This window comes from Diceros bicornis, chromosome 36, assembly GCF_020826845.1.
Source record: "Diceros bicornis minor isolate mBicDic1 chromosome 36, mDicBic1.mat.cur, whole genome shotgun sequence".
In the NCBI taxonomy this organism is placed as follows: Eukaryota; Metazoa; Chordata; class Mammalia; order Perissodactyla; family Rhinocerotidae; genus Diceros; species Diceros bicornis.
Genome location: NC_080775.1, coordinates 4,811,312 through 4,831,212, shown reverse-complemented (window position 1 = coordinate 4,831,212; position 19,901 = coordinate 4,811,312). Strand labels below are relative to the sequence as shown.

Below are 19,901 nucleotides of genomic sequence, written 5' to 3'. Positions count from 1 at the left end.
AACTTGATCTCCTCCAGTCCAAGCCCACACTGGAGACAAATCCACACACAAGTCTTGGTAGCTCCAGGTAGCCAAGGTCATCTCCCTGGTTATTTCCTCCTAAATCCCCAGGTGGGCACGGGAATCTGAGCTTCAGAGGTGAGTTGAATGTGACTGTTTTATAGACTGGTATTTTGAAGTCGTTTTTAAAGACTTTGAGTGCTTTATGATTTTTCTTTGGAAACATCCAATAATGCCTACCAGTCATGTTTTGTAAGGCGTTCCCTGCTTCTCCTGTTTAAAGAAGTTAACATCCCTGATGCAATGGGCTATTGTCTGACCATTCTCTGTTCTAACCTTTCGCCAGTCACAATGAATTCTGAGTATTAGGTTCTGAATAAACATAGGAATGAGTCACTGGCAGGAGTCATAAAGAACGGAAACAGGACACGTGCTCTTAGGGTAAGTTCATAAGGCTGATGGGAACAACAGGGAACAGAGGAGGCTATGCCAGGAGGAGGCAATAACTGAAACTAAGCCACAACTACAGAAACTCATCGTTGATCTCAGAATAGTTTTTTCTCGCCAAAAAGATTCAAAGAAATAAGACACAGAAATCAGAAAGGGGAAAAGAGTTCTTGATGCAGGGAAAAAGAGAATGGAATAAGAGGTGAGGTCTCCTAAGACATTTTGTTACATGTGTGCTTGGGAGCAGGAGTTAGTTTTTGCTCAAGAAATTCTGAATAAGTCTGTTTGATGGGATTTTTGACAAAATGGAAGATGAGGTATTTAACTAAAGTACTATACGGGAATTAGTGTTTAGAAATGACAAGTATACTGATTGTTTTGCATCATGTAAAGGAACTTTGCCATACTTATTAAGGACAAATTGACATGGTTAATTTTTTTTTTTTTTAACTTAAGAGTCAAGGGTGAGCAATGCTGAAGGGAAAATTCAAACTCCCGTAGCATGCATGACGTTTCTGCATGCTATCCTGTAAGATATGCCTGCAGAGACATGAAAGAATTATAATACAGTTAGTGGTTTGATTCTAAATCCACGTTGGAATCTTTGGCCTCTGTAATCCCAGCCCTACCGATCTTGTTGTGGTTAATACAAATAAAGAATGCTGGCGCCTTGTCTTCTACTCGGCTCACAGTTAGGGAAAGGAAGGAAAGAGAGAGTCAGGTTATCCAGGACTGTGGACAGTGATGGACCTCAACCATAGTTGTTCTGTGACACCGAATGATGGGCACTTTATGCCTGTGCTTGGATTTGGCACTTTTGTTTCAGATGAAGTAAGCGGAGCCCAGGGGATTGAAGGGTGGAATGTAAACAGCCTGGAAGGGTGGTCAGTAGGCCGGCTCCCCATGCCTAGTACACTTTGGGTGATTTGGAATGACTCGTTTGAGCCTCCATTTCACCATCTCTAACGTTGCACTAAAAGTGGGATGAGAAGACGTTGACTCTGGGGATTCAGAGGGTGGGTATTTTGAGGGTGGATTATCATTATTATTATTTTGGTTACTTAACATATATTGAATGCTCACCATGTACTTTAAGTACTTTCCATGTGTTATCTTTTAATTCCTTAACAACTCTCCTAGGTAAACTATTATGCTTCTTATTTCTTACATGTGTAAAATCTAAGCTGAGGTTGCTCTCCTTCACTCATCTGCTCCCACAGTCAGAGTCACTCTGCCCTTTGTTAGAAAGCTCTGATTGGCAGTGGGCACAGGAGGAAAGGACAAGTAATATGACTCCTTGGTAGCAGCTTTGATATAGGTTTCTGGGGCTCTACGTATTTGCCAAAGAATTTGCTAAAACTTTCCATCAATGAAACCTTTTATCATAAAAGAAGTCACTATTGTTCCAAGGTTTAGGTATTTAGAAAGAAAGACATAGGAGGCATAAAGTAATATTGGAGACAGAATTGTGCTTTTCTTCAAATGTATTCTTCACACATCCACATGGTTTCCAGCAATGCGCTACAAGTGTCAAACTCTGGTCACAGTGAGGTAGTGGCAGCTTTGGGGTTGCTTGCAAGCGATTGTCCCCATAAATGACGGAGACCAATACACTCCCTCTTGGTATAGCTATGACATGAAATATCAGTAGCTAATAGCTGTCAGGGTCAGTTTGTTTGCAATGACATAATTTTCCATTGTATCCATCATTACAGCTTAAGCATAGAGTATGTCTTATCTATCTTACCTCCAACTTATATTACTACTGTTAAAGACAGAAAAGGACCACAGAGAATAGAACAGTCAAGGTTACATGGGATCCTATAATGATAAATCCAACTCTCTGTAGCCCTGACATAGTAATGCTGCCTGAGGGACTGTGAAAAGAGATGACAACTAACACGGAGAATGTTATCAGTCTCAGTAAAGATAAATTGCTGCTTCTTCCTCCAGTTAGGTGGAGAGCTTAATGGAGTCAACTTGCCACCTAGGGGCTGCCTTATTTCCTCGAGGAAGGGTGCCTTACCAAGATTCAGTGTCAGTCTCTGTTTCTGCTGACAGGTCACCCATCTGAAAATAGTGGTAGTTCAGACAGCCTTGGTGAGTAGTCTATGCAGTTGGCCCATGCATGGTCTTAATCCTTTCCGCCATGGTTATTCCATTCATGGGCCCATTGTGTAAGTCCTGGAGTGATCAGATATAGAGGTAGCATCCAGTGGACAAGATCTCCTCTTTACCTGATTATCGAAAGCCTCTCCTGAAGACTCTGATAGAAATCCCCCAGGCAGAGTCGTATGTGCTCACACTTGGAAGTCTGGGTCAGTGTACTTGGATATGTTGAGGGCCAAGCAGGTATAGGTAGAGTGACAACTGTGTCTGTCACAATCATGGACTCCGAATAGTACATTTCTCTTTTAATTCTCTTCACAACCTTCCTGAAAATTAACTATTATTCTCTTTTTAATCCAAATGGTATACCTTAGTTTTTAAATATTTTCACCTTTATTGAGGTAAAATTGACAGGTAAAGTTCTAAGATATTCAAAGTGTATGACATAATTTGATATATGCATACATTATGAAGAAATTTCCCTCTTCAATTTTAATGTATCCATCACTTCGTATATTTGCCTTTTTTTTTTTTTTGGTGAGAACAATAAACTGTATTCTCTTAGGCAACTTCAATTATACTACACCATGTTATCCACTATATTTACCATGTCATACATTAGATCCTCAGACCGCATTTGTTTTATACCTGAAAGCTTACATCATTTTACTGGCTTCTTTCCATTTCCTCTACCCCTTAGCCCTGGGAAACCACTTTTCTACTCTTCGTTTCTATGCATTCTAATTTATTTTCAGATTCTATGATGCAGCATTTGTCTTTCTCTTTCTGACTTATTTCACTTAGCATAATATCCTCCAGCTTCATCCATGATGTTGCAGATGGCAGATTTTCCTTCTTTTTCAAGTTGACTAATATCCCATTGAATATATATATCATATTTTCTTTATCCATCAATGGACACACAGGTTGATTTCATACTTCGGCTATTGTGAATAATGCTGAACAGATCAAGGGACTGTAGATATCTCTTTAAGATAATAAATTTGATTCATTTGGCTAAATACCCAGAAGTGAAATTGCTGGATCACACAGTAATTCTGTCTTTAATTTCTTGGGATACCTCCACACTGTTTTCCTTAGTGGCTGCACCAATTTACATTCCCACCAACATTGCACAAGTGTTCCCATTTCTCCACATCCTTGTCAGCATTTTGTTATCTCTTGTCTTTTTTTAAAATTATTTTATTGAGGTCATATTGGCTTATAACGTTGTGTAATTTCAAGTATACATTACTATATATCAGTTTCTGTATAGATTGCATCATGTTCACCACCTATAGACTAGTTTTTACCTATATGTGTGTCCCCTAACCTCTTTCACCCTCCACCCACCCTTTTCCCTTCTGATAACCACTAATCTGTTCTAGTTATCCTTATCCTTTCTCTTTCACATATGAGTGAGATCATAAGGTATTTGTCTTTCTCTGCCTGGATTAGTTTGCTTAGCATAATACCCTCAAGGTCCATCAGTGTTTTCGCAAATGGCACAATTTTGTCTTCTTTTGTGGCTGAGTTGTATTCCATTGTAAATATATACCACATCTACTTTATCCATTTCTTTTTATAGGCACTTGGTTGCTTCAATGTTATCTCTTGTCTTTTTGATAATAGTCATCCTAACAGGTGTGAGGTAATATCTAATTGTGATTTTGCTTTGCATTTCTCTAATGATTAGTGATATTCAGAACATTTTCAGGTACCCATTGGCCATTTGTATGTCTTGTTTGGAAAAATGTCTATTTAAGTCCTTTGCCCATTTTAAAATTGGGTTATCAATTTTTTACTATTGAGTTATATAGGTTCCCTGTATATTTAGGATGGTAACCTTTTACCACGTACATGGTTTGCAAATATTCTCTCCCAATCCATAGGTTGCCATTTAATTTTGTTGATGATTTCCTTTGCTGTACAGAAGCTTTTAATTTTTATGTAGTCCCTCCAGTTTATTTTTGCATTTATTAAATTGCTTTTGATGTCAAATCCAAAATATGATTGCCAAGACCATAATCAAGGAGCTACACCATTGTGTTATCTTTCAGGAGTTTTAAGCAGGTCTCTTTTGTTAATGGTTAAATCCCCAAGGCTTCAGTGTGTAGCACAATGTCAGGCACACAGGGGGCACTTAATAAATGCTCATTGCATAAATGTTGAATGAGAGCACTTGGGGAACGAAGGATAAAAAAACAATTAGGAATGACTTTAAGACCCCAGTTGGGTGGAAACTGCACGGAGGTTGGGTATTATGGACTCATTTCCAATTCCAAGCCAAAAGGAGATGCTGTAATCTGTATCTGTATCTGTATCTGTATCTGTATCTGTATGTATATCTATATCTACATCTACATCTATATCTCTCTCTCTCTCTATCTATATCTTTAGAAGTTTTCTCCAAGTCTCAGGAGTTTTCCTGTTAGTTACTTCCTTACAACAAATTCTTTATTGACTGAGATTTGATTTTCTGTGTTCCATGGTGAAGTCCATTTTGGTAATTCATTTCAGATTAGAAGTCATATTGAAGTTTAGTCTGTGCCACCTGAGGACAGGTTTGTTACCAATGCTTGCACCATCAAACAGGGGAAAAAGAGGCATGGAGAAACAGCTGGTGAAAATGCTCTGAGGGAACTAAATTGCTTCTCTGTGAGTTGGGTGAATTTCCAAACTTCCTTCTTCGTATTTTACAGGGTCCTATGAGCAAGGCTGGTGAAGCTACCAAAGTGGCTATTGTTATAGGTTTCCATCACTACCTCCACCAAAATGAGGAGGAGATCAGCAAGGCCCTCCGAAAGATGATGGCAGATGGTACTGTGAAGTATGCTGGTATGTTCCATACCAGTAAGGTGCTATGGGCAGAGTGAGGAAAGGTCACATTCAGATCAGACGTTATTTTGGGAAAAAAAAAATACAACTTTGGTTTTGATTTGAATAATTTATTTACCTCCTAACACTGCAGAGGCCCATTATGGAAAAATATAAGACAGAAAAGGCTTGCTTTGCCCTGAAATGTGTTAAGGTTGGGATCTTGCTGCTCAACCTCTCTGGTCATCAGTCAGCATTCATATGTAAAACATGAATAATGACACTTTTCTTCCATATCTGTTGTATGAATTGACTGAGTCACTGTGGAGTGAGCCCACTCCTTTTATCCTTCAGGAGATTCTCTCAGGACATATCCAAGTGAGGCTGACATATTATTTAGAAAAGGGAGCCAGACTAGGAAATACGTTTTCAAGTCAGCATAGAGATTACTGAAATGTATAAAATTTTCAGAGGGGGAAAACACTGCTTCTCGTGTCAAGAGAGCTGAGTTCTCTACAGAATGATCCTATGTATGTCAAAATCAGTGATAACATGATCTAAGAATGTGGGCCTCTCAGCAGAACTGTTTCCAAGCATTTATTATATGGGACAGTAGGTTCCATTTCCCCTTGCCTGACATTTCTTGACTCTCCTTCCCAGACGGCTTTCCTAATCCTTGAAACACTTAGGTTGGTTTTGCTGGGCCATGTTGGTTTTATCTACAATTTTCTTAGAGTCACTCAATAAATGTCAGTTCCCACTATGGAGTGTATTTATACCAAGTCACATTTATTTACCCCAGTGCCTCTTATTTTTAGACCACCACAATGGTTTGTTACTCACTTTTCAATCTTTTAACTATGAGGTTTAATTTGGGTCCGCAAATGTGTGAAATCATAAGCCAATTTTTATTTCTTTCGGCGACTGCAGGTTTGGGTTACTTTCCTTCAACCAGAATTGGTTCGACTAGCCCTGAAAAGATCACTGACAAAATTGGGACTGGACTACGTAGATATCTTCACGGTTCATGTGTCAATCGCTAGGAAGGTCAGCTTTTGCCTTCCTTGTTACGCCCAAGAGTATTTCATCACTGTTGTTGCACCTCCATTCTCTCATTCTGGCTTGGTTTTCTGTTTTTTTTCTGAGAGATAGGTTTGAGTGTGGCGAATAGAGTTGCTAAAAGATTCATGACTCTCCTTGATAGTTGTGTCACTTCATCATCAAGATTTTTTTATCCTTATCCCATAGCCTACAGAAGGATTGAAATTCAATGATCTCACTGTCTCCACCTCAAAGAATTGAAGACACTACCTTACATGTCTAAGTAATATGCTTCAGTCTTAGTCTCTTAGCGATTAGGGTCTTCAAGAAAGTTGAGTTACAACACATCGCAGAGACACAAGGGGAAATCCTTACCTATTTAGGGGAATGGCCCTCCCATATAGAACTCTTAGTCCCAATCAAGAGTGAGGTACTCTGGGATGGTCCATTTTCCACAACTGGGCTCCTTTAGGCTTTGCTGATCCAAGTTCTCATCACAGTGGAAGTTCACTAAGCACACCTGGTATCCTCACTATCTCTGTTGGGTTATCACAAACGGGAGGTAAAACACGTTGTTCAATAGTAAAGGTAAGTCCTGTCATCCAAATCAGCCTGTCCTTGGGAAGTAAATCAATTCCAACCACAGGAGAAATCATTCTTAGTGAAGTTTAGGGGTGTGTGTGGATATGAGGGTAGAGGTAATTGGGGGAGAAGCACTTTGCTCTGGTCTCTCGGGTGCTTCTGATCTTCCTTCCTCCCGTAACTTCTCTTACACAACACACATGCACAGACACACTACACACACACACACACACACACACACACACACACTCAGATTACCCTCTTGAAGGTTTTGTGACCAAGCTCCTTAGGCACCAGGAAAAACATTCTTTAAAAAAAGAAAAGAGAAGACCTCCGCTTCATCCATTCTCCTTTCTGTATTTCAGCCTGTGGAGAAGCTTGTGCAAAAGGATGCCAATGGGGAAATTATTTTATATATAGTGGAATTTAGTGACACATGGCTGGTAAGTACTGCCATTGACACCTAATAGGCACTGGGTGACAAGGTAGAAATCACTGGATGGGAGTCAGAAGAAATGTGTTCTAGACCTATCAGTTGTCTGACCTTAGCCATGTCACTGCACTTCTCTATACCATGGTGTTCTCATCAGTAAAGGAAGGGAGCTTAATGGGATGACCTCTAAGGGATAATCTTCATCTAAACCTCCATGGTTCGAAGTAGGGGTTTCTTTGCCCTCTGATCAGGTTAAGCCCAGAACCCTATAGTGGGATCCTCAGAGTAAAATCAAGACGAGTTAGATCCATCCCACGACAGATAAACAGGTCCGTGGAAGGAGGGAAAACTGTGTCTGACTTAGCAGAATGGTGGATTGTAACAGAGTGAAACCGGGTTTTATGTAGTATTATTCATCATGTTTTTGAAAATCTGAGAGTTTCTCTGTACCCTTGACTCAGTCACCGTTTCCTAAAGAAGTATTAGATGCCTAACAGCAAAATAGACACACAGAAGGGGGACAGGAGGCAAGGGAGAATTGAAAAGCATCTTCACATCAATTTATGGACCTGATTGTGTATGTGTCTGTAGTAGAAGAAGGAGACAAAGTCTGTGTGGCACAGCAATAAAGGACATTAAGAAATAATGTATTCAGGTGATAAAATGGGTTCAGTCAAATCATGATATATGTGATAATAGATTTCCAATTTTTAAAACATTCAATGTCAAATGAAAGGACAAAACTGTGTGAAAGGTTTACCACACATTGCCCTCCTCCCCAGGCCTTGGAGATGTGTAAAGATGCAGGTTTAACCACATCTATCAGCGAGTCCAATTTCAATCACAAACAGTTGTGGATGATCCCGAACAAGGGCTCAAGCACAAGCCCGTCTGCAACCAAGTTAGCCCCGAGCCCACTGGGGCTTCCTTGCTTTCCACTCTTCACACCTTCTTCCTTAATTATCATTCCTCAAGTTTCTGTCTGGATGTCTACTGTGTAATGATAGTTCCTTTTAATGCCATAGGAAATGCCAACAAAGGAACAGGTTGAGTGGCATGGGAAGTGTATTGTTTTAGTTCTTCAGAGGTGAGTTTGAGGTTCTCATGAGATATCTAAGTCGAGAGCCTGGGTTGGCAGATGGCAATACTAGTCTAGAGCTCAGGAAGGAGGTCAGGGCTAGAGGTACAGACTTTGGAGTCATTGCTTTATGGATGGTAATTAAACTCACAGAAGTGGATTCACTCTCCTGGGAAAGTTCATAGAATGAACAGGAAGAGGGCAGAAAAGTCAACGTTTAAGGATCAGGCAAAGAGACACTGGTTAGGAGATTGAAGAGTCGTTTCTAGACAGAGGTAGAGAAAACAAGGAGAATGTGGTGTCAGGAAAGCCAAAAAGAGGAATGAACTGCTTTCATGACCCATAAGGTGGATCCTACTGAGGAGAAGCCAATCAAAGTGGGATGGAAACAGTTATTGGGTTTAATGACATAGAGCTCATGGAAACATTGCAGGAGCAGTTACAGAGAGGAGAGAGAAAAAGTCAGAGAGAAAAAGCAAAGGAATTGAGAGTGAGGAAATGGAGAAATTGTAAGGAAAAGAAATAATTTCTAAAAATAAGGTCCAATGCTTCCAATTTTCAAACACTGTGATGCTGTAGAGTTGTGTAGCCCATTTGTAAAACATTTTGAAAGGTATGTAAAAACCATTCAAATAGTTATATACTTTGTGTTAGTTATTTCACTTATAGGAATCTACTTGTAGAAAATAATGCAAAATATTTTAAATATGTCCCCCCTTTTTTCCATCCTTCTCTTTCTCCATCTTCTCTCTCTCTCCTTTAACTTATTTGTGAAAGAAACTAAGCCTTGTCTCCTGTAACTTTTCCTACACAATTGATGTTATTCATTGATCCCTGTGACACAGTTTGAAGTGTTACTCAGTCTTTGTACTTCTGTAAATTGGAGGTTCCATCTAAAGACTTGGTCACATATATCTGTCATTGTGAATTCACAAATTTTAACAATATGGTGTTTTCCAACCAATGTAGTTACTAGGCTTATTGAGGATCAATTTGCCACCGTTTTGCTGCCTCTTCCAGTGACCTCCTGAGTCCTTTGACATGCCGCATCGTCTTTCCCGTTTTTTCCCTTTCTAGAGTGTAAGATGTTCTAGACTCAGTTTTCAGCTTTTGTGCCCAGACATGAAATCACTAATTTTTTCTAACAAATCTTGGTTTCTTTCAGTAGGAAATGACATTTAGAGGCCCCAACCTGGTTGCACAAGTCTTTAGTCATTTTAAACACTAATAAAAATATAAGAAGAAAATTGTTTTATCATTTCTGAAAACCAACAGTATTTGAATGTATTTCAGAAATGCATGGAAAAAAGTACCAATCTGAAACCTATAGTGCATATATTAATTTAGTGTTAGATATTCCTTCAAAGGAATTTTCAAGTCTACATGTTGGTGGCTCATGTATTCTGATGTCTTTTGGTCTTAGCAACTCACATGTGGAATGTCACCCTTACCTCAACCAGAGAAACCTGATGGAGTTCCGCAAGTGCAAGGACATTTCTGTAGTTGCCTACAGTGCCCTGGGGTCCCAGAGAGACCCGAACTGTAATGAGAATATCAGAGTCAATCTCTGTAAGCAACATTATTGGTGAAGAAACCTATTTTTTAAATTGAGTTTTAATATTTTATTATGGAAATTTTCAGTCATAAAAAAGTGAACATGATAGTATAGCAATCAACAGATGAATGGATAAAGAAGATGTGGTATATATACACAATGGAATACTACTCAACCATGAAAAACATGAAATCTTGCCATTTGCGTCAACATGGATAGACCTTGAGAGCATTATGCTAAGCAAAATAAGTCAGATGGAGAAAGTCAAATACTCTATGATTTAACTCATGAGTGAAAGATAAAAACAATAACAACAACAAAATACAAACACATAGATACAGAGTTTAGTTTGGTGGTTACCAGAGGGAAAACGTGGAAGGAGGAGGGTGAAAGGTATGTTAGGCCACATGTGTATGGTAACGAATGGTAATTAGTCTTTGGTGGGGAACATGATGTAGTCTACAAAGAAACTCAAATATAATGATGGAGCCTGAAATTTACATAACGTTATAAACCAATATTATCTGAATAAAAAAAAAGAATTGTTGTGAATCCCCAGGCTCCATTCCTGGGCTTCAACCATAATCAACATTCTTTCATTCTTGTTTCTTCTGTATGTCCACATGCTCCAAAGCCCACTCTAAATATTATTTTAAAGTGATTTAGTGGTAAAATTTACACTGATTCTCATGCATAAATCTTAGCTTTCAAATCTGGAGAAAGGGATGTACTGTACAACTGACCCCTATCATGATACAGAAACTTTCTATCTCCCAACAAAGTTCTTTTGTGTTCCTTTCCAGGCAATTCTTTATCATCCCAAGGAACCATCTTTCTGATTTCTTTTTTCAAATTAGATTAGCTTGGTATGTTCTATTACTTCATATGTAGAAGAAGTCATAGAGTATACACTCTTTTGTGTCTGGCTTCCTTGGCTAAGCATAACATCTGTGAGATTTATCCACATCGTTGCTGGTATCTAGTTCAATCTTTTTTACTGTTGAGTAGTATTCCATCATATGGATATAAATATCACAAGTTGTTTCTCCATTCCCCTGTCAATGAAAATATTAGTTGTTCCCAGTTTGGTACAATTATGAATGAATCTCTACACATATTCATGAAAATCTTTTTTAATCATACTATATTTTACCTACTTCCTGCAATTATCTGAGGAAGTTAGGGGAAAGGACACACTATATGTTTAGTGCTACACTCTTCAAATGTGTTTTTTGATTTTTATTTTCAGAGTGGAAAGGGACAGTCCATATCTCTTGGAGGAGCCAATCTTGAATTCCATTACCCTGAAAAACAGTTGAAACCCAGGCCAGGTCGCCCTTCACTACCAGCTACAGCAGGGGGTGGGGTGTGGTCCTGGCCAAGAGCTTCAATGAGAAGAGAATGAAAGACAACTTCCAGGAACAGGCTGGACAGTCTCTCCAGAGTGAGGATCAAGTGCTGTATTGCAGGCCCGTCTCTTTTGCCTTTCAGCACCCACCCATGTTCATTCATTCCCAGGTGTCTCTCCACTGTGTGCTATGGGGGCAGCTTGGAAGGGTGGAAAGAGAGAACACTGGCTTCAGAGTCCTAAGATTTACGCCCTTGAGACCTGGTTTGTCCACTTTCATAGTTGTGTGATGCTGAGCACGTTTCATCTCTGTTTTTTCATCAGTTGTAGGAGTCATTCCATGGAAGTCCTTCTTTAGAACTTTTAACACTCTGGTTTCTCTTCTTCAGCTTCTCTACCTGATGAACCCCTATCTGTATGTCAATATCAAACCAAACAGCATTAGCCGCTTTATTAAACCATTGGGACACCAAGCACAGTTGTTGACCACCATAGCTCTAGGCATAGCTATGTTAGTGAGTTTTCCTTATTGAACTAAAACTGTTTGTTTATATGTCACTGTGCTTTCTAGACCATGAGACCCTAAATATAGTGACTCCTTCTGGGTTATTTTTTAGCACTTTTTCCACAGCAGGGCTCCTGGCAGGTGAGAAGCTAGATACAAGTTTATAGACTAACCAAATTAACAAAGATATGAGTAAAGTTGTTCCTTAAATTCTCCCTTCATACATTTCCTGGTCCCTCAGATTAATCAGTGGTCTTCAATTCATTTTGTTGTGAACCTCATGAGAACTGTGAAAAACTGTTTAAGATCTATCCCGTTTTAAGGTGACAGCTAAAAGTTTCATCCCGAGTTTAATATTTGCAAAATATGACAATGAAGCATATCTTTTATAGTTATTTTCTCTAAACCCTTGAAGCTGTAGATTGAGTTCATTCAATTTTTGAAAATAACAAATACAGAAATCTAAATCTCATTGTTAAATCAATCAGGAAAATATCCCATTTTAATTTTCAATTCAACCCAACCTGTTAACACATTTCCCCATGACAACCAAATAACTTCTGGAGTATGTTTTTAAGATGAATGAAAGGTTGATAGGTAGATGACAGATAAATAAGATAGATAGATAGATAGATAGATAGATAGATAGATAGATACATACATACATACATACATACATACATACATATATACATACATACATACATACATATATACATAAATACATAAATACATACATAGACAGATAGATAGATAGATAGATAGATAGATAGATAGATAGATAGATAGACAGACAGATAGAAAGATAAGGCACTGAGTTTTCCATTAAGTTGTCCCTAGGATAAAATGATGAGATACCAGTTTTCATATCTCTTACCAAAAATCCATCTGCTTTGTTATTAATGGACTCTCCACTAGAGGCTATGCATCTTCAAATAAAAACAAATCTGGACTTAAATAAGAAAGACTTTATTTAAAAGGGATAACTCTCTGAATACAAGATGTATAGTGTCTCAAAGATCAATTATAAACACTTTTCTTTTATAGGGAAGAGTAAACACCCCTAGAAGGAGACTGGTGTTTGGGGTTTGGGATGAGCAGGTGGTGTGGTCCAATAGTTGATCAAAGAATCCTTTTTCCAGAAGGGGACAGATTCTTGGAGAGGCCTTCACAGGATATTGCTCTTCCTCCCAATGCTTGCTTAAGTTCAAAGCTGTCAAATTCAAGGGGTTGGTGGGAAGGAAAAACCTGACTAAAGTTGAGTCAAGTCAGCAGGTATTCTGTCCAGGTTGTCCAACTGTCCGTTTGTTTGGAAAAAGGGGATTTTTTCTTTTCTATCACAAGAAATCCACCTGGAAAGATTTGAGATTGATGAGTTGTGAGCTTTTCTTTTGTGAAGTGGAGAGAGAAGAAGAGGGAGAGGGAGATGTTAGGTGGAAAACTCAGACAGAAGAGTTCTCAGGCCAGTGCAACCTGGAAGCTGAGGACAAGGAAGGCTTCCATGGATGTTCTCCTTGCCTTAGTTCAGCTAGAAAGTCCTCAAGTTCCCAGGTAGAAGCCAGCTGCTTTGGGAGACAGTTTAATGGAATTCTTTCCTTCATTTCAGTTTTTTTACTTTAAACTGGCTCCAGTAGATATGAAAGCAATTGGGGTCCTCAACTGAAATTTCTAATATGAAAAATTACTATTGTAAGTGTCTTGTAGATTGTTTTTCAAAGGTTGTTCTCTGTAGCATACAGGTTAGCAGAGGAACTAAGCTTCCCTAAATCAGGAACACAGACCTGATTTCTGGTGTAGGAGTAAAACAGGAGCTTCCTGTAGACTCAGACCAGAGGTGACTCCAGGGCTCAGTCTCTGACCCAACAGAAATTTGAGCAAGGCCCAAGACAGACTATAAGCAAACCTGCCAAAATTTGCATCATGGTAAATTCAGAACTTTTCTGCCCCTAATCTCCATGTCTGGTAAGCTTCCACACAGGGCCAACTTACCCATTTGACAAGAAAGACACAATGCTTGTGGCCCTATAAAATACTTCATGTTTAATTCTTTTAAAATGTGCAAAAATTATTATATTAATAATGCCTATGTAATAATGAATCTAGCCTGATTCTATTCATTTTTATCCTAACACAACAGTAAAATGTTAATATTTTTTATGGAGGAGGGAGACCATGAAGGCAAGTGTGCATAGGTGCTGTGAAACTCATACCATGGCCCTGCTTGCCCTTCCTCTCCAAAGGGTCCAGTGGTGTTCCTTCTTAATGGGCATTCCTCTTCCCAGACAGCATCCATTTCTTCCAAATTTATCTCTTGGCTGGACTTTTTTCACTATCACAATTCCCACGTCCTCAGCCCTGTGATCTCACCAAATTGAATTATAAATGGATCATGAAATTAATGGACGCTAACGTTAGTGACTGATGTGTCCTTGGTGGCATACACCAAAATGAGATCCTCTGGATTTCTCTGTTTCTTGAGTCAAGGCTTACTCCATGGTGGCCTTTGTCTATCAGGAGACCATCCCCTGGAAGCCCCCACCTCCTTTGACTTTGATTTGTTCATAAACACAGGATTCCAGTTCTTCAGTTCCTGCAGGAGGATCTCAGGATGAAGAGAAAGAAGATACATCAAACTGAGAAGTTTGGAAGGGAGGTTAGAGATAATGCGAATAAAATTTTAGTTGTAGAATAAAAGTATAGCTCTAAAAGAAAGATATCAAAATTCTCCTTCTTGTTAGTAAAACTATATCATGATTCTGAGAAAGTAACTTTTCTATTCCCAAAGGCTTTTAAGTATAATGTATGATTTCCTTCATTAGGCTGTGAATGCCTAGTCTCACTAATCTTTGTGGTCCTATGTCAACAGCACAATTCCTGCCCATAGGATTAATCAGAACGCACTCTTCAATGAAATTGTATTGAAAGGGGCAAATTCAAAAAGCAAAATAAAAACATGGCAAAAAAAGGAAAACAACAGTAATACTAATTATTGAATAACAAATATTCTCTTAAATTGTAAATGCAGAAAAAAATAATCACATTTTGTAGGTATGCTTAAGTATGTGTACATGTTGTCTCCTCAATAGATTAGAAGTTCCTCAATGGAGGGACCCTGGATTGTTGAGGATGCTCAGAACATATTTGTTGAATGAATGTATGAAAAAGAGCAGTGAAATCCTTACCATGATTTTTCTCATTGGCTAGGAACAATACTTACACCTGGGGCTGAAATGACCACAACACTTTAGCCATAGTTCTTACTTATAAATAACTATAATTTGTAATCTAAATCTAACTACCTGTCCCTTGGTATTTATATTACATGAGAATGTGGGAATTGGCATGCAGGTGGAGTTTGCACATGTACAGAGGCCCTGCATGTATGTGTGTCAGGGTAGAAGGAGGGATGTGGTAGTCAATTTAGTTTTCAGTCCATCCTGACACCATCCTCAGAGAAGCATTCTCTTTGGTGATGTGAAAGCAAAGTTAATGCATCAGTATCCTTCCTTCTCTTTCAGTGCTGTTGATCACCCTTACTATCCATATTCTGAAGAATATTGACCCTGAGCTATCCACCATGAGCTCTACCAGAATTTCCTCTTCCTAAAGGTGTGAAGAGGATTTCTGTATTTGGTAGGAGTGATTCAAAGCAGCGTCTCTAATTTCAGACTGCTGGCCTCTCTTTCCTTTAATTTTTTGTAGTTTTCATTTCTTCTTTTTTTTTTTCATTTTATGAAAAAATAAAGACTTCAAAATAAGGATGTTTGCTTATCCTGATTACTAAAATAATACATATAAATTGCAGAACAGTTGGAAAATAAAAGGGAAATTGCAGAGAATAAAAATAACTTGTAATTAGCCCATTTAAAAATTCTTGAACTTTTGGTGAATATTCCTTCATGATTTTCCTATAGAAATGTCAGGGTGTGTTTATTTACAAAATTGAAATAACCTTCAGTATACAGATTGTATATCTTTTTTTACTTAACATATAAGTATTTTCCCAAGCTATCAAATATTATTAAAAGTTCGTGTTATATTTTGCTTGTTGTAAAGTAGTATATCTTATTAAATTAGTTAATTTCTTAATCATCTGCCTGTTTTGGCACTTAGTTCTTGTGTGTTTTGCCATTGATTCATTTATTCATTCAGCAAATACTTTATGGAACATCTTTTATTTGCCAGACATTGTTTTATCAATCAATAAAACAGACAGGAATTAAATTAAAATAAGAAATGTCTTGAGTTTACAGGCTAGTGGATGAAGAAGACCATGAAGGAAATAAGGAGTACTGAGCTGTTAGAAAAGGGTAAATGCCGGTTGGGAGATAATTCTGCAGTGTCTCACATTTCTGTATACATGATAAGCATAGGCACAGTCTACCCTGCATTCCACACAATTTTCTTTGAGAAGATGTCCAGTAAATAGCCTTGGAATGTAGAGATATTGGCTCCTCCAAAGAAATGGAAGGCATGCCTCCTGTACAGTAATATAAAGAAAATTTCTCCCTACAGAGAAAGGGCAGGGATGCTCGGTGCCTGTTCCATAGACTAGTTTTCCTCCTATAAGTCAACCTGCAAGTTCAAGCATCATGTGGACACTTTCGCTTCACCCTGTAGAAATGGGGCTCAAGGAGCTAGTGCAGCAAACCTTGTTACAGGAAAAATTTTCACAATATATCCATATATCAAATCATCACATTGTAAATCTTAAACTTACACAATGTTATATTCTAACTATATTTCAATAAAGCTGGAAAAAAATGCTCTTAGTTGGGCTATAGCCTTTGTTGTGAGTAATAAACTGTCCTTCTTTTCTGACCCACAAGGTTCATGACTTATACCAGCAGCCATGAAACCATGGCAAGTTCATGTGTTAGCTTGCAAGTCAGGTTAAAATATTAGATCTTTCATGATGATTGACAGAGATATGGAGAAACATTAAGCAGGCAGGAAAAGAAGTAGTGGTGGTCAGTGGGAGTGTTAGGTGTTATCTTAAACAGGATGTTAAGAAAAGATTTCAATCAGAAGGTGACTCTTGAGCAAAAATTTGAATGAGACAAGAGAATGAGCTATGTGGATGTGTGGAAGAGTATTCCTGGACACGGAACAGAAAACACTAAGACTAATAAAAAAGAGTGTTACTGTAGGATGTAGGTCACAGCAAGTAAGCTAAAGGAGATGATGTTTAGTGAAAGAGGGAGGTAGTAGTAGAAGATAAGGTCCAGATCCACAAGGGGGACTATGTCATGTTGGCTTTCTAAAGGGCTTTAACTTCTATTCTGAGGTAAATGAAGAATGACTGCAGAGTAGCTACATGAGCTGACATGTTTTAAATGGATTAGACTGGAAATGACATTGAGAGGATAAAAGGGAGAAGACCCCGCTGTTAGGGCTTTCTACAAAAATTCGGGTGAGAGATAATGTTGGAGGGAACGTGGTTTGAGCAGTCACAGTAGTCAGAAGATGTTATAATATAGATATATTTTAAAAGTAGAGTGAAAACGGATTTCTAACATATTGGATATAAGGTAAAAGGAAAAAAAGGCATGAAAGTTGAGCAGATATTTTGAGATAAGGAATTGGAAGGAAGGAGTTGTCTTTTGCTGAGATGGAGACAATGTGGAGGAGCAAATTTTTGTGGGAGGATGAGTTTAATTTTAGACATGTATGTTTGAGGCGCCTGTTAGGTATCCAGGTGAAAATGCTGTGTAGACAGTTGGGCATACAAGTCTAGAGGGAAAGGAGAGGTCTAGACCAAAGATACATAACTGGGATTTGTTAGAATATAGTAGTCATTTTAAAGACACAAAGGCAGATGATCAGAGATTAGATAGATGAGTGAGTGTGGACAGAGAAGAGAAGAGCCATGAGGGATCCCATCATTCAGAAGTTCTTTAAAAAGTGGAGGAAGAGCAGAGGAGGCTGAGATGGAGGGGTAGTGAGGTACGTGGGAAAGAGGGAAATGATTCTTTCTTCAAGACAAATGAAGGAAATGTTTCAAAGAGAAGAGTCAAATGCTAGCAATAGGACAAGTAAGATGAGGACGGAAAACTGACCATTGGATTGGAATCTGATATTAAGAATGCAGTGTGACTGGAGCAAAGGTTAGAACAGGGAACGTTTAGACAATAGCCCACTGCATCGGGGATGTTAAATTCCTTAGAAAGAGAGAAGCACCTAACTGTTCTTTTAAGGCTGATGTCATCTTGAACCTACTATATTACCCAATTCTCAGTATCCTCTCTTCATGGTCTTTGTTCATAATTCCTTCCCAGCATATGTTAACATTATCCTTGTCCATGTAGACAACTCAAGCTTCTCAATGTTTTGACTTCCTTAACTCCTGAGAGTTTCTACACCTACCTAGCCTACATGAGGTAGCCACTCTCATGCTTACTCCTTAGAACTCCTTCGTCTCTGAAATGTTAACAATACCACATTCCACTCTAATCAATTCCCTTACTCTATGGTGTATACTGCACCTCAAGCCACCAGGTTCTTGATTCATCATGAATTGTATTCACTGAATCTCTTTATCCCCTTTTCATTCTTTTGGTTCCCATAGAAGTTTACATATTGAAATTAGTTTAAGCAATACGTTAAACTGAAATTAAATCAGACTCAATCTCTCTACATTCCTCCTTTAAACATATTTGCTGCTGGGTGAGGCCTCTTGGCTTTTTCACCTCTTATTCTTTCCTTGTACCAATCATACAAAACAAATGTTTCTAAAACAAAGACAATGGCTCTGCTTTTATTCATGTGGACACTTTTATCCGGAGCTGAGATGTCTCATTCGTTTGACTGCAATAGAGCCTAGGTATCCCTTTATTTTAAAGGCTCACCAAACAGTTTTAAGTGTGGTCAAGATCTGAAACATCTAACCTAAAGACCATCAGGTTCTCACTATGATTTCAGTAGTAGAGGTGTTTGCCTTCCCAACACCCATTGTACTCCAAATGGTTTGTTTATGTCACTCATGTTAACTCCATTGCCCTTGACATGTTGACACGTAATCACCTTGAGAAGAGGACTGTAACTGAACCCTCGCCAATGACACATGACAGGAGCTGTTCTGGGGGGCTTCTAAGAGAGTTTCCCTCACTTCTTACACAGATGGCCACTCTTCTTTGACTGGATATGTCCTGTTGATATGTTATGTCTGCAACTGCTGGATTGTCTTCATCCAGCACAAGGATGATGGCGATATACAGAAGAAAGAAGAGCCAAGAGAATATCAAAGAAGATCTGGACTGCCCGTGGCTGATCCAGAGCTGGCCCTTCCTCTGGACTTCTTGTTATGGGAGTAACACAATTCTGTGGTACTTAAACCTATTTGAGATACAGTTTTTTGACTTGGTTGTATCCTACCAAATCAGCAATATAAGTTAATAATTTTCTCTTTACAATTCTGTGTACTATGCACCTAGCCAGGAGTTTCACAATCTGTGGAAACTGCTGATTCATCCTCTAAAAGCAGGAGCCCCAGTGGATTCTAAGGGTTTAACAATAGTATTGGGTGATTTTAAGATAAAAAATGATGCAGTGGAATGAGTGATTTCCATAAGAGCATCAGCTTTTCCTTCACTCACCTTGAGGCCACATTCATGACACATTTTGTTATTCAGACAGAACCCCTTTGACACAATAGTGTGTGAAGTGGATTTTACTTCAAATTCCATGAGTTATGAATTTCATCAAACACCATAATTCAAACTTCATAAATATATCCTTAAATTATTCCCAGGGCAACAACAGTGCCTCATATCCTATCTCCTCCCTTCTTCCTTCCATCCCTGCTCCCATACAGCCTCTACCATCTCCTGCCTTTGTGACATTTGGACTGCACAGCCCGTCAGGTCCCCACTCCACACCAATAAGCCTAATTAATTTAATATTATTCTCTTTATAGAATAAAAGAACAAATTTTTGAGAAGTTCTTTGCCCATTGGAAATTCTCAAATTTCCTTTTGAAGTCATGAG

General features: G+C 38.5%; 1 pseudogene; it reads left to right on the top strand.

The window, feature by feature from the left end:
• The first annotated feature begins 1,191 nt into the window (after window positions 1–1,191).
• On the top strand, window positions 1,192–15,476 carry LOC131398914 (aldo-keto reductase family 1 member C15-like; annotated as a pseudogene).
• Window positions 15,477–19,901: the final 4,425 nt, after the last annotated feature.